The sequence below is a fragment of the Rhinatrema bivittatum genome, unplaced genomic scaffold (genome assembly GCF_901001135.1).
Source record: "Rhinatrema bivittatum unplaced genomic scaffold, aRhiBiv1.1, whole genome shotgun sequence".
Lineage (NCBI taxonomy): Eukaryota > Metazoa > Chordata > Amphibia > Gymnophiona > Rhinatrematidae > Rhinatrema > Rhinatrema bivittatum.
Window position 1 is genome coordinate 133749 of NW_021820775.1, and position 12437 is coordinate 146185.

Sequence of the window (12437 nt, forward strand, 5' to 3'; positions counted from 1 at the left end):
CTTTGATCCTACTACACTTTAGAGGTAGAATCCCTGATAAAAAGAATGAAACCTTCGACCCACCCGCTGGACCACCCTCTCCCTTCCTCCCCCCCTTCCACTTCCCCCCCCCTCTCCAACCTGGAAGAGGGGAAGTCCTCTCCTTTCCGCCTCCCTCCCCCTCTCCCCCTTCAGAGTGGGCGGCCATCGGCCCCTCTCCGTTCTCTTCCACCCCATCCCCCGGACCCTGCTTTCCCATCCTCACCCTCCCATCTCTCCTCTTCCTCCCACTCCCGTCCCCAGAACCCCCATCCGTCCCCCTCCTCCCGCCATCTCCCCTCTCCCTACTAACCCCCTCCCTCCTGCCCCCGTCCCTCTCGCTCCCCTCCTTTCTCCCATCCCCTCCCTCCTTTCTTTTGTTCGCCCTTCCCGTCCCTCTTCCCCTGCCCCGGGTGGCCCGGCACCCAGGAGAGCAGGTCAGAGCCCCGCGGGGGGTGGGGGGGCGGGTGAGGGCGGTCAGCCTTCCTCCTCCCAGAGGAACCGCCGGAGAAGCTCTCAGTTCCAGAGAGCTCACTCCAAGGTGCATGGGAATAGGTCCCGGTCCCTCCCAGGGTCGGGTCCTGGGGATCCAGCAGCAAGGAGGAGGGGGAGAGGGGCGAGTGTGTGTGGACGTGCGGCAGAGGAAAGTGGGCCACGTGTCGGCACGGGACACACTGGCCTCTCAGCTCCCGCTCTCCCCCGCAAATAGCTCTAACCCCTCAACCATGGAGGTAGGTCCATTGTGGCTCAATCGGGGTGGGAGATGTATAGTGGATGATGTCACCCACAAGCTGTCTCTCGCCCCGGCAAGGAGAGCATTTTCATCGTCGATCACAAGGAACCGTGTGCGCTCCGGCCGGCTCTGTGACGGGGCCGGTTGTGCACGTACCCGAAACCCCACCTCTTGACAGAGAATGGCTTTAACATTCTGCACCTTTAATGCCAACGGCTGCTAGACCGGGTTCCGCAGGCACTGGTTGCTTTCCGCCCTCAAGCGCGGTGGATACTTGTTGACCTTTTTACATCCATACCACTCCCGATGCCGAAGCGGCCTGGCGTCTGGAGCAGGACGGCGAGATGGCCTTCAGTCACGACACAGGAGCGACTGGCGGGGTGGCCATCTTGATTTTGCAGGTCTCGCAGATGGAGGTGCTGAGCATCAAGGCTGTCGTGCCGGACAGGATTCTGCACGTGAAGCTGCGGGTGCAAGACCACTGCACGGTGAATTTAGTCAACGTGTATGCTCCTTGCCCCGCAGTCGAGCAAACGGAATTCTTTCGCCAGTTGTCTGACCTCCTGGAGTCGCTGGACCCCGATGAGGAAGTGGCGCTCGGGGGTGACTTCAACCTCACCCACGGCCCGCTCAATTGCAGGGGGATGGCCTGCGAGTGCAGGGTCGGGCAGGTGGCCATTCTTCGGGAGGCTATCCTGCACGGCGATCTGGTGGATGTCTGGCACGAGCAGCACCTGGATGCCCGCTCTGGCTTCACCTGGTTACGGGTGGAGGGGGAGCGTGTGCGTCGCTCCTGCATCGACCGGTGGTATCTTTCCCCGCTGGGGGTCATTCTATTCCGGGATGATCCCCAGTTATGAAGGGGACCACTCCTGGAGGTTGGCGCACGGGGCCGTGGCCACCGGCCGGTTCAAGGCGCGGGTGTTCCGGGAGGATCCCTCCTGTCTGTTCAGATACGGGCAGGAGGAGGATCTTTTCCACCTGGGCCTTCAGTGTCCCAGAATCACCCCATTCCTATCCTTTTTGAAGGGTTTGTTTTTGGGATTTTGGTTGCATTTCACCCCACACCACCTCATTTACAGGCACGCACCCAGGAGGGAACCTCTGCGCCAGAGGGACGACCTGGTCAACTATCGCCTGTCACCTGCCAGATCCACAGTCTGGCAGTCACGGCAGGAGATGTTGGCCGAGGGGCGGTCCCTCGACTGTGAGTTCCTCTTCCGCTCGACGGTGCGCGCCCGGCTTAAAGCAGAGCACTTCTGCGTGCTGTCCACCGGGCGGGTGGAGGAGTTTGCCTGCCAGTGGGCAGTGAACGGGGTGCTCTGCTCCCCTCCCTCTTCTTTTTGAGTTAATCCTTCATATTTTAGTTTTTTGTGTTGTAGTTAACTTTTGTTTTTCTGCACATTTTGGGTGTCCCTTCCCCTTCCCTCCCCTCACCCATCACTAAGGAACACAGCATAAGGGGTGAGGGGTCCCCCCTCCCTGGTCCCAAGAGGGATCCCCCCCTTTGCCTGATTTTTTGGTCGGCGACCCCCCCCCCCCTTTCCCCGCCCCATCCCCCGCCCACATGGCAGCATATTGCGGGCCCCCTACCCTTGATGTTGTCGGCCGTCCCCTCTTCCCCCCCCCCTCCCCATTTTCAGGTGATGCTGGCCTGTTTGCAGCGGCTGGCATCCGGGAGACAGTGCAGGTGTACTGTGGACGCTGGCTATCCACTTCCTTGTGGTGTGCGGATGACCAGACCCTGGCCGGCTATTAGGTGAGGGGTTGCGGTTGTGCTCCCCCCAGCGAAAGGTAGGTGCTATGAGATTCGGAGAGGGTGGTATAGGCCACGTACTATCGTGTGGCCTTTTTGTTATCAGGCTACCATCCCCCCCCCCCCCCCCTGCTTTTTCTTCATGTTGGTCCCTGGTGCCCTCACCAGGGGGCGCCAGTGGAATGGATTTTCCCTTCTTTGTTGCTTTTTCTCCCCCTTTCCCTGCCTTGAAAAATAGGCTCCACCCTTTATTTCCCACACCTGCAGTTTTTCTCTCTCTATGGTTACAGGGGGAAGTAACCAGTGTGCATCCTTGACTCTGTGTCACCAGGTTTTTCTTCCCCCTCTTTCTAGGATCTTTGGTTCCTGGGCCTTTGGTCTACCTTCCCAGGTTGGAACATAGACCCCGTCACACGCAGTCGCATTCAAGCACTGCTAGCTAAGGCAGAGGGGAGTGTCCATTTCACCTGCGATATCTGGACCGCCATGAATGCTGCACATTCTTACCTCTCCCTGAGAGCACACTGGTGGGACCTGGCTGAGGCAGGGGCAGGCAGCAGCTCTATTAGTGAACAAGTATCAGGGTGGAGGTGGGCTTTACTGAACACCCACCTGACGGACGAGGCCCATACCTCAGCCAATATTCTAGCATGCATCAGACAGATGCTGGCGGGTTGGCAGCTACACAAGCGAGACAGGAATCTTCAGGCAGGGTTCTTTGTCACAGACAATGGTGAAAGCATGGTAAAGGCAATATGCGATGTGCACTTTCAGAATATCCCATGTTTTGCACACACTCTGCACTTGGTAATGAAGTCAGCTCTGGGGTTGGAGTCCAATCACCAAGAGAATGAATACCTGCATATGTTAATACACAAGTGAAGGAACATAGCAGCGCATTTCCACAGAAGAGTGAAGGTGGGGCAAGTTCTCTGACAAAAGCAGACTGATTTGGATATGCCTCACAAGCGTCTCATTCAAGACATTGCCACCCGGTGGAATTCCACCTATATGATGCTGCAGAGGTTAGTGGAGCAGCAGCCACCGCTCCATGAACTTTCTGCGGCAATGGACATAGGTGTGCAGAATCCCTTAGGACATCAAGATTGGTTAGTTATGAGTCAGCTGGTAAAAATCCTGCAGCCCTTCAAGGATGCCATGGAGGAGCTGAGTTCCAGAAGTGCCACCTTGGCTGACAACATCCCTATAGTTAATTTTCTGGAGGAAAATTTGGAGGGCTTTAAACAGGAAGAGGGAATGACAGCAGAGGTGCTGCATTGTCTGGACTTTTTGCAGAATCAGGTACAAAAGCGATTAAGGCCTTTAACAGAAGACCAGACATACATGCTCGCCACAGTCTGTGATCCCTGTGTGAAAGGGAAACTCACTAGCATATTCAGAGTGTTGTTTCTAGATAAGTGCAGTCCATTTCATTTGAGAATGTATTAGACCAGCGGTTCTCAACCTGTGGGTCGCGACCCCGGCGGGGGTCGAACGACCAAAACGCAGGGGTCGCCTAAACAGGGCCGGCGGAAGCACTAGGCGGTCGCCTAGGGCGCCAGCTTCCCGGGGGCGGCACTGCCCCGGTAAAATTAAGAGAGCCGCGCTTTCAAGCATGTGAGTCCTTTGCTGTCAGCCCGGGCAGGACAGCTGGAGTCAGCGGCACCGGGCGTGCTCTCTTCTTCCCGCCCCCCCCCCCCCCCCCCGCGGTCCGGAAGAGGAAGTGGAGAGCATCGGGTGCCTGCGCGGGAAGAAGAGACCACGCTAGTGTGGTCTCTTCTTCCGCGCAGGCACCCGATGCTCTCCACTTCCTCTTCCGGGCCGCGGGGGGGGGGCGGAAGGAGAAGAGAGCACACCGGGCACGACTGGAGTCAGCCGGGTGCCAGCGCTGGAGTCATCGGGTGCCTGTGCGGGAGTCTTCCCGCGCAGGCACCCGATGCTCTCCACTTTCTCTTCCGGGCCGCGGGAAGAAGAGAGCACGCCGGTGCCGCTGAATCAGCGGCACCGGCGTGCTCTCTTCTTCCCGCTGCCCGGAAGAGGAAGTGGAGAGCATCGGGTGCCTGCGCGGGAAGAAGAGGCCACGCTAGTGTCCGACGGGAAGAAGACTGCAGCGCGGCTCGGAGGAAAATGGAGTTTCAACCGCGGCCGATGGGACTCCGCCTCCGCGAGGGCTGAAAATGAAGAGGTTAGCGTTGGGAGGAGGCTGCTGCCGCCGCGAGTTCCCGGGGTGGGGGAGAGAGATAGTGAATGAGCGAGCAAGCATGTGTGTTTGAGATCCTGTGTGTGTGAGTGAGAGATTGCATGTATGTGAATGATTGAGAGCCTATGTATGTGAAAGAGAGTATGTCTGTGATTGAGAGCCTGCCTGTGAGAGAAAGAGCATGAATGTAAGTTTACCATTGGGAACCTGTATGTGTAAGTTTGTGTGAAAGAGTATGTGTGTATGATTGAGATCCTTTGTGTGTGAGAGAAATCATGTGTATGTATGATTAAGAGCCTGTGTGTATAAGTAAGAGAGAGATCATGTGTGTCTGATTGACAGCTGGTTTAGGTGATGGAGCATGTGAGTATGTGATTGAGAGCCTGAGTTTAAATGAGAGAGAGAGATCATGTGTGTCTGTGTGTGATTGAGAGCTGATTTAGGTGACGGAGCATGTGAGTATGTGATTGAGAGCCTGTGTGTAAATGAGAGAAAGAGAGGACATGTTTGTAAGCATGTGAATGAGAGTCTGTGTGTGAGAGAAAAAGACAGCATGTATTTATGTGATTGAAAGCCTGTGTGTGTGTGTAAGCGTGAAAAGATAGACAGCATGTGTGTAAATGTGTAATTAAGAGCCTATATGAGAGAGAAAAAACATGTGTATATGTGAGTACTGAGAGCATGTGTGTATAGGTGTGTCATTGAGAGCCAGTGTGAGAGAGAGCGCTGGTATGTGACTGAGAGAGGAGAAAGTTCCAAGCAAACCACCCCACCTCCTGCTAATTCAGAACAATCTCAGGACACCTGGATATCAAATGTTCCCAGGTATGCAGAGCAAAAAAAGTTTTGTATCCTTATTATTTTTCATTACTGGGTCTTTGTGTCTGCTATTTTTAAATATTTTGTTGGTATCTGGAAATGTTTTATATGAGTTTTTAATTATTGGATATTCCACTCATCAGCTGTTTCGAAATATGTTCTTTTTGTTAGTACAGTTTTACTGCTGATGATTTTATATTTCTTGATTTGTTTTATAAGGATGGGTGATGTTTCTTTTTTCCTTTGTTACACTGCATACAGAGACTCTGGCTTGTTGCAGTTTCCAATTCAGTTTTTTCTGCATGCTTCTTGTTATGCGTTTTGGTCTCTTTATTCTATGTTAGGTGAGGGACAGCACGTGATTCAGGTGAGGTTTTCTGCTGGCGTGTAGTTTCTGTGTAGGACTCTATAGCAGCCTGACTTGGTCCGTTTTCCTAATAGGAGATGTATTGGTGTCTTAAGGCCTGGTGTAATATTTTCAGAGACTTATTGTACTTTAAAAGTGTGATCTTACATAAAATGCACACATTTACTTGTATTTAGTTTTAAACATATTGTATGGCTCTCATGGAATTACATTTTAAAATATGTGGCGTTTATGGCTCTCTCAGCCAAAAAGGTTCCTGACCCCTGGTATAGAGCTTAGCCACTACTGCTGCTTCTGGTGTGTACTACAGCCTGCATGGAAGAAGAGTAAGAGAGCTGCTGGAGGGGGTAAGTAAAGATGGCTTTTTAAGTTCATTTTTCTTGATTGACTGCCATTTTAATTATTTAATATTATGTGATGTGTCTGCTTTTTTTGTTTGAGCAACAAGTATAGCTTTGGTTTATGTTTATTTTATATATTTTTATTTATTTATTTATAAAAGAGTTTCTATACCGTCGATAAGACAAATCATCTCAATGGTTTACATGGCATAAAAATGTCAAATAAGTGTTCTGTTATAAATACAGACTTCGTTATTTTCATTAATGCACAATGTAAGTTAATTGTGTGTGGAGGCGGGGGGGGGGGGGGGCGGCATAGCTGACGTTTCGCCTAGAGCGCCTAATACCCTTGCACCGGCCCTGCGCCTAAAGCAGGTCCCCAACCACCGGTCCGCGGACCAGTACCGGGCCGTTGGGGTTTTTTGCCGGTCCGTGGCGCCACGGCTGCTGTGGGGAGGCGGGGCGAAGCTGGCGACCTGCCTCCTCCAACCCCAAAAGAGAAGAGACATGGCCCAAAAAGGTAGCGCGTCGCAGTGACGTATGTTGCTGGAGCCGCGCAGGCAGGAAGGAGGTGTATCAGCCACTGCAGGTGCTCCTCCTATTTCCTTCCTGCCTGCCCTGCCCCGGAAGACAAATGTTGCCGGAGCCGCATGGGGAGGAAGGAGGAGGCGCGTCAGCCGCGTGGGTAGAAGAGGCGCTTCAGCCGCGTGCAGAAGAGGAGCAGCGGGGCCGGGAAGACTAGGGCCACTGCAAAGCCCATCCTGTGGCAACCCGTAAAGAAGAGGCCCAGAGGTGAGAGAGAGGTGTGTGCGAGTATGAGATGAGTTGAGAGACTGTGTGTGTTTGCAGAGACAGCATGTGAGAGCCTCTGTGTGTGTGAAAGAGACAGCATGTAAGAGTGAGAGCCTGTGCTTGAGCAAGGCAGCATGTGGGGGTGTGAGAGAGCCTGTGTGTGAGACTCAGACAGCCTGTGCCAGTGAGAGCCTGTGTATGTGTGTGTGAGAGAGAAATGCATGTGAGAATGAGAACCTGACTGTGTGTTTGAGGGAAGAAGACAGGTGGAGAGAAAAGAAATAGAAAAAAAGGCAATATAAAAGGAAATGGCAAAAAATTAGAAAGGGAAGCAGATGTAAAAAAAAATAAATTACTTTTTACTGATTGGTACATGTAATCTTTGGGAATGTGCAAGAGTAGCACTTTCTCTATGCGGATCTCACAATGTACGAGATCAACATGGAGGAAGTGGAAACCCACGGGGCCTACACAGAGGAGGCAGCAGAATGGGCTTCAGTGCCATTAGCAGCAATCAGTGCCTCCCCAATAGCCACGTGGCAGCAGTGGCAGTAATTAGATTAATTGTTTGACTCAGCTGAAGGTGACAAAGTATGAAGTGGGATGTGAAATCAGCTTGATCTGGTGGAGAATTAGGATTGCTGTTACACATGAACTGTATTTGGCAAACATAAAGGGAGCCAGGATAATCAATTGATGCCTGCAGCTGAGGACTGATTCATTATGACTCATGTAGAAATTAGTGCATTTTCCAGATTAGTCTGCATAACACAATTCTCAACATTCAGCATTATTTCTGCTGCATAGAGTTTTATCTGAGAGGCTCTGAGGTTGTGAGGGAGCCAGTAAGAGTGAGAGCATGAGTGTGTATGAGAAAATCCAGGGGAGTAAGAGTGTGTGTGAGTGGGGGGGGGGGAGGGGGGGGGGAGAGTGTCTTACACCCTGAGAGTGTATCAGTGTCTGTGAGAGTGAGAGGTTATGGTGGGTATAAGAGCATGAATGTGTAAGTATGTGACAGTGTATGTGTGAGAGAGAATGGACATGTGAGTGTATGTGTGAGAGAGAGAGAGGATAACCTCCTAATCCTCGACAATATCAGGGTGACTGGAAATCAAGAGCTCCCATGTATGGACAGCAGGGGCTTTTTAAAATCCTTATTAGTTTTAATTATTGTGTGTTATTTGATATATGTGCTGTTTTGAAATATTATTGGTGTTTGGGAAATTATAAAAATGTATATGATTTTAATTAATAGAAATTCTATTTATCAGTAATTTTAAAATATTCTTTTATTAGTATGGTTTTACTATTATAACTGATGCTTTATGTTTCTTAATTTTATTGTTTTATGAGGAATGGTGGTTCTGTTTATAAATGTCATAATAAATAAGTATGCACTAAAATCCAACCCCATCCATAACCCCGCCCCCATATGACCAAAGCCCCACCCTCACCCCGCCCTCGCGGGGCGAGGGCGGGGCAAGGGGTCACCGCAACATGAGGAACTGTATTTCGGGGTCACGGCATTAGAAAGGTTGAGAACCACTGTATTAGACCAATCAGCTAATGGGTCTGGGGTGTTGGCTCACTGCATTCCAGCACGTAGTCAGGGTCCTCTGTTTTCTTAGTCTAAAAACTAGTAAACAGCAGAAAGAGGTGCTTTAGACACTCAGTGCACAATACCACACACATACATCCCCCTCTTAAAGAGTTTACGCCTAGAAACCCTTCACATATGGGTGGGGCCGTGGGTGCCTGTCTTAGGTTGTCCCTTACATCCTAAACTAACCTTAGGTGAAGGAATCTTACCCGTCTTTGGCTAAGCCCACTGTTTTTCCCTACCCATTTAATTCATGGGGAAGCTCATGCATGTCCATCATTAAGCACTGACATATAGTAGTTACTTGAGTTTGCACTGCAGATGAAGAGTTGACCATAATTTTCAGTTCGGGCATCCTGGGTATGGCTGCAGCGATGGAAGATCTAAATCGTCGAAGGCAGAGGCATATGCATGGTAGGCAAAGGCATAGCAAAAGTCCAATACATCATGCTAGTCCTGCAGGGTATTGATAGTGCTATGCAGTATTATAACAACAACATGTAGCAGTGAAAACAATTGCTGTATGGACATTCCTAATTCAAATGTCCAAGAGGTGACCCAGCTGTGGATGGGAAGGCTTCTAAACGAGTTTTGGTCAAGGGGTATAAGCTGTTAATGTAGTTGAGAGCTAGTTGTACTGCTTCGTCTTCGGGTGCTGCTGGGTAAGCGGGGCTAATACCCCTCTTAGATCGGTGGTAAGCCTGAGTGTAATTGGGGATAATCATAGAAACAAATGACAGATGACTCTGTGAGAAAGTCTTTAGCATGCAATGTGGTCTAAAACAAAATAATGTACTTTGCAGGGTTGCTAAACCATCAGTGTGAGTCTTTGCACAGGAAAAGGAAGGAGTGTAGTAAAATAAAAACCCAGAAATAAGGAAATATTATATCTTCCCTTCTAGAATCCCAAATGTAAACAAACTAGTTTATAGATAGAGATAGAAGAACATTTCAAGCAATCACAAAATAGAAATATTAGGACTGGAAATATCTATAAGTGTGAAAATTGCATAACCTCAAATTATATCATTAATTTAGGAAATCTAAATCATGGCACTTGCAAAAAGGCATAATAACGAGATACATATATTCCCCCATAGCTGCTCTCTCCTGGTCTCTGAATGTCCTTAAAATGGCCTCCGTTCCCACGCTGAGCTGGAACAGATCCGGGCCTGCCGCGACGAAACTGGGACCTCAGCCCCCTGACGCGATCGAGGGTCACTGCCCTTCAATTTTGCCAGGGCAGCGACCCCCGAGGAGCCCTCTTCCCCTGACAAACACTCTGTGCAAATGCCGGCCCGGGAGAGATGCACACTCGTGCTGCCGCATGCGGCACAGGCCACACCACGCGGCATGAGCAGCGGCCTAAATTTAGCCCGGCAGGAGAGAGAAGTGGTGAAAAGAAAGAAAAACCCCGATCGGGAGCTGTCCGCGGTCTGAACCCAATCGCACGCTAACACCAGCTGAGAGAAAGCTAGGCCGGCAGAGCTGGAGAAATTTAAAGAAATACTATCCCTTTTATTTATTTATTTTTAAAGCCTGGATAAGGTCAGACTGAATGTGAGAGCCCGAGACCCCCGGGATTCACCTGCAGTGGGCAGTTACAGGGTCCTCAACCCTCTGCTCCAAAGCCTCTATTACCAGGGGGGATGGCCACACCAGGACCTGACAACCCCCTGGGAGGCTATAAAGAGGAAATTAAACCTGACCTTAGCCTCACAATAACCACCATGAAAGATACAACCAAACTCCTAAACCTGACCACACACCAGACTCAGGACAGCACTTCTTCCACCTGCTGGAGACAGAAGAATAATGACAGACTCTAGGTGGCACCTCAGGGGTATACAACAGAGTCCACAAAAGCTTCTCTGTCTCCGCCTGCTGGATGGGAGGTAAAACCCAGGAGTCTGGGCTGATCCGGGTACGTACAGGGAATGAGTCTCAATGTCCTAAGAAGAGACGGGCATAACTACTCAAGAGAGAGACTGTCCTTTGCACATCCCCAGACCACTAAGGCACTCACAAGGCGCCTCTATTACAATCTTTCTCGGGAGCAGCTCCTGCCTTTTTTTTTTATTTATTTTGGGTTTTTATATACCGGCATTCGGGAACGCAGTCCCATCATGCTGGTTCACATAGAACAGGGGTGCATCAAAAACATAAACTAAGAACAGTGGTGCGGAAAATGCAGTTACATATAACAGGGAGATTGGAACTTGGCAGAGAAAGAAGAGAAAGGACAGGTTATTAATTCAAACATGTAAACAATAATGGAGATGGTTAATCATGGTGTAATTGGAGATAAGGATTGGCGAGGATGAGATATATTAGCCTTATGGAACTCCCTCCTAGATGGAACTCCCTCTGCCAAATACCCTCTCCCATTTCAGGAAGCAAACACAAGCTTGCTTATTCCACCAGTCCTTTAACGCAGACTCTTCCTCCAATGGAAATGTGCACTGAGAAAACTGCAATGAACTTCCAACTCGCCACTTAGAGCCTGAGCATGCTGCTAAAACATAGCGTTCGGTTTCAGAGCCCTGAGCACTGAGCGCAAGTAAGTTACATTGATTGTGTCATTGTATATTTATCTAACGTAGGTATTAATACTGATTTAAAGTTCTGACATAATGCTCTGCCCCTTATTTTATGTCAAGCTGCAAATAATCCTGGATTATGTGTTGCCAGTTTACTTGTTGGACCCTGGGTACAACAAGAATTTCTTCTTCAGAAAGGTGGGTAATAAATAGGGATGTGAATCGTTTTTTGACGATTTAAAATATCGTCCGATATATTTTAAATCGTCAAAAAATCGTTAGGGCCACGATACAATACCAATTCCCCCGATTTATCGTTAAAAAATCGTAAATCGGGGGAAGTGGGAGGGCAGAAAAACCGGCACACTAAAACCCCCTAAAACCCACCCCCGACCCTTTAAATTAAATCCCCCACCCTCCCGAACCCCCCCCCCCCAATGCTTTAAATTACCTGGGGATCCGGCGGTGGTCCAGAACGGCGGCGGTCCGGAACGGCCCCCTCAATAGAATCGTGTTGTCTTCAGCCGGCGCCATTTTTCAAAATGGCCGCCGCAAAATGGCGGCGGCCATAGACAAAAACGATTCGACGGAGGAGGTCGTTCCGGACCCCCGCTGGACTTTTGGCAAGTCTTGGGGGGGGGTCAGGAGGCCCCCCCAAGCTGGCCAAAAGTTTCCTGGGAGTCCAGCGGGGTTCCGGGAGCGATTTCTTGCCGCGAATCGTTTTCGTACGGAAAATGGCGCCGGCAGGAGATCGAGTGCAGGAGGTCGTTCAGCGGCGGTCCGGAACCCCCGCTGAACGACCTCCTGCACTCGATCTCCTGCCGGTGCCATTTTCCGTACGAAAACGATTCGCGGCAAGAAATCGCTCCCGGAACCCCGCTGGACTCCCAGGAAACTTTTGGCCAGCTTGGGGGGGCCTCCTGACCCCCACAAGACTTGCCAAAAGTCCAGCGGGGGTCCGGAACGACCTCCTCCGTCGAATCGTTTTTGTCTATGGCCGCCGCCATTTTGCGGCGGCCATTTTGAAAAATGGCGCCGGCTGAAGACAACACGATTCTATTGAGGGGGCCGTTCCGGACCGCCGCCATTCTGGACCACCGCCGGATCCCCAGGTAATTTAAAGTATTGGGGGGGGTTCGGGAGGGTGGGGGATTTAATTTAAAGGGTCGGGGGTGGGTTTTAGGGGGGTTTAGTGTGCCGGCTCACGATTTTAACGATTTTTCACGATAGTTTACACACCCAAACGGCAACAATACGATTCCCTCCCCCTC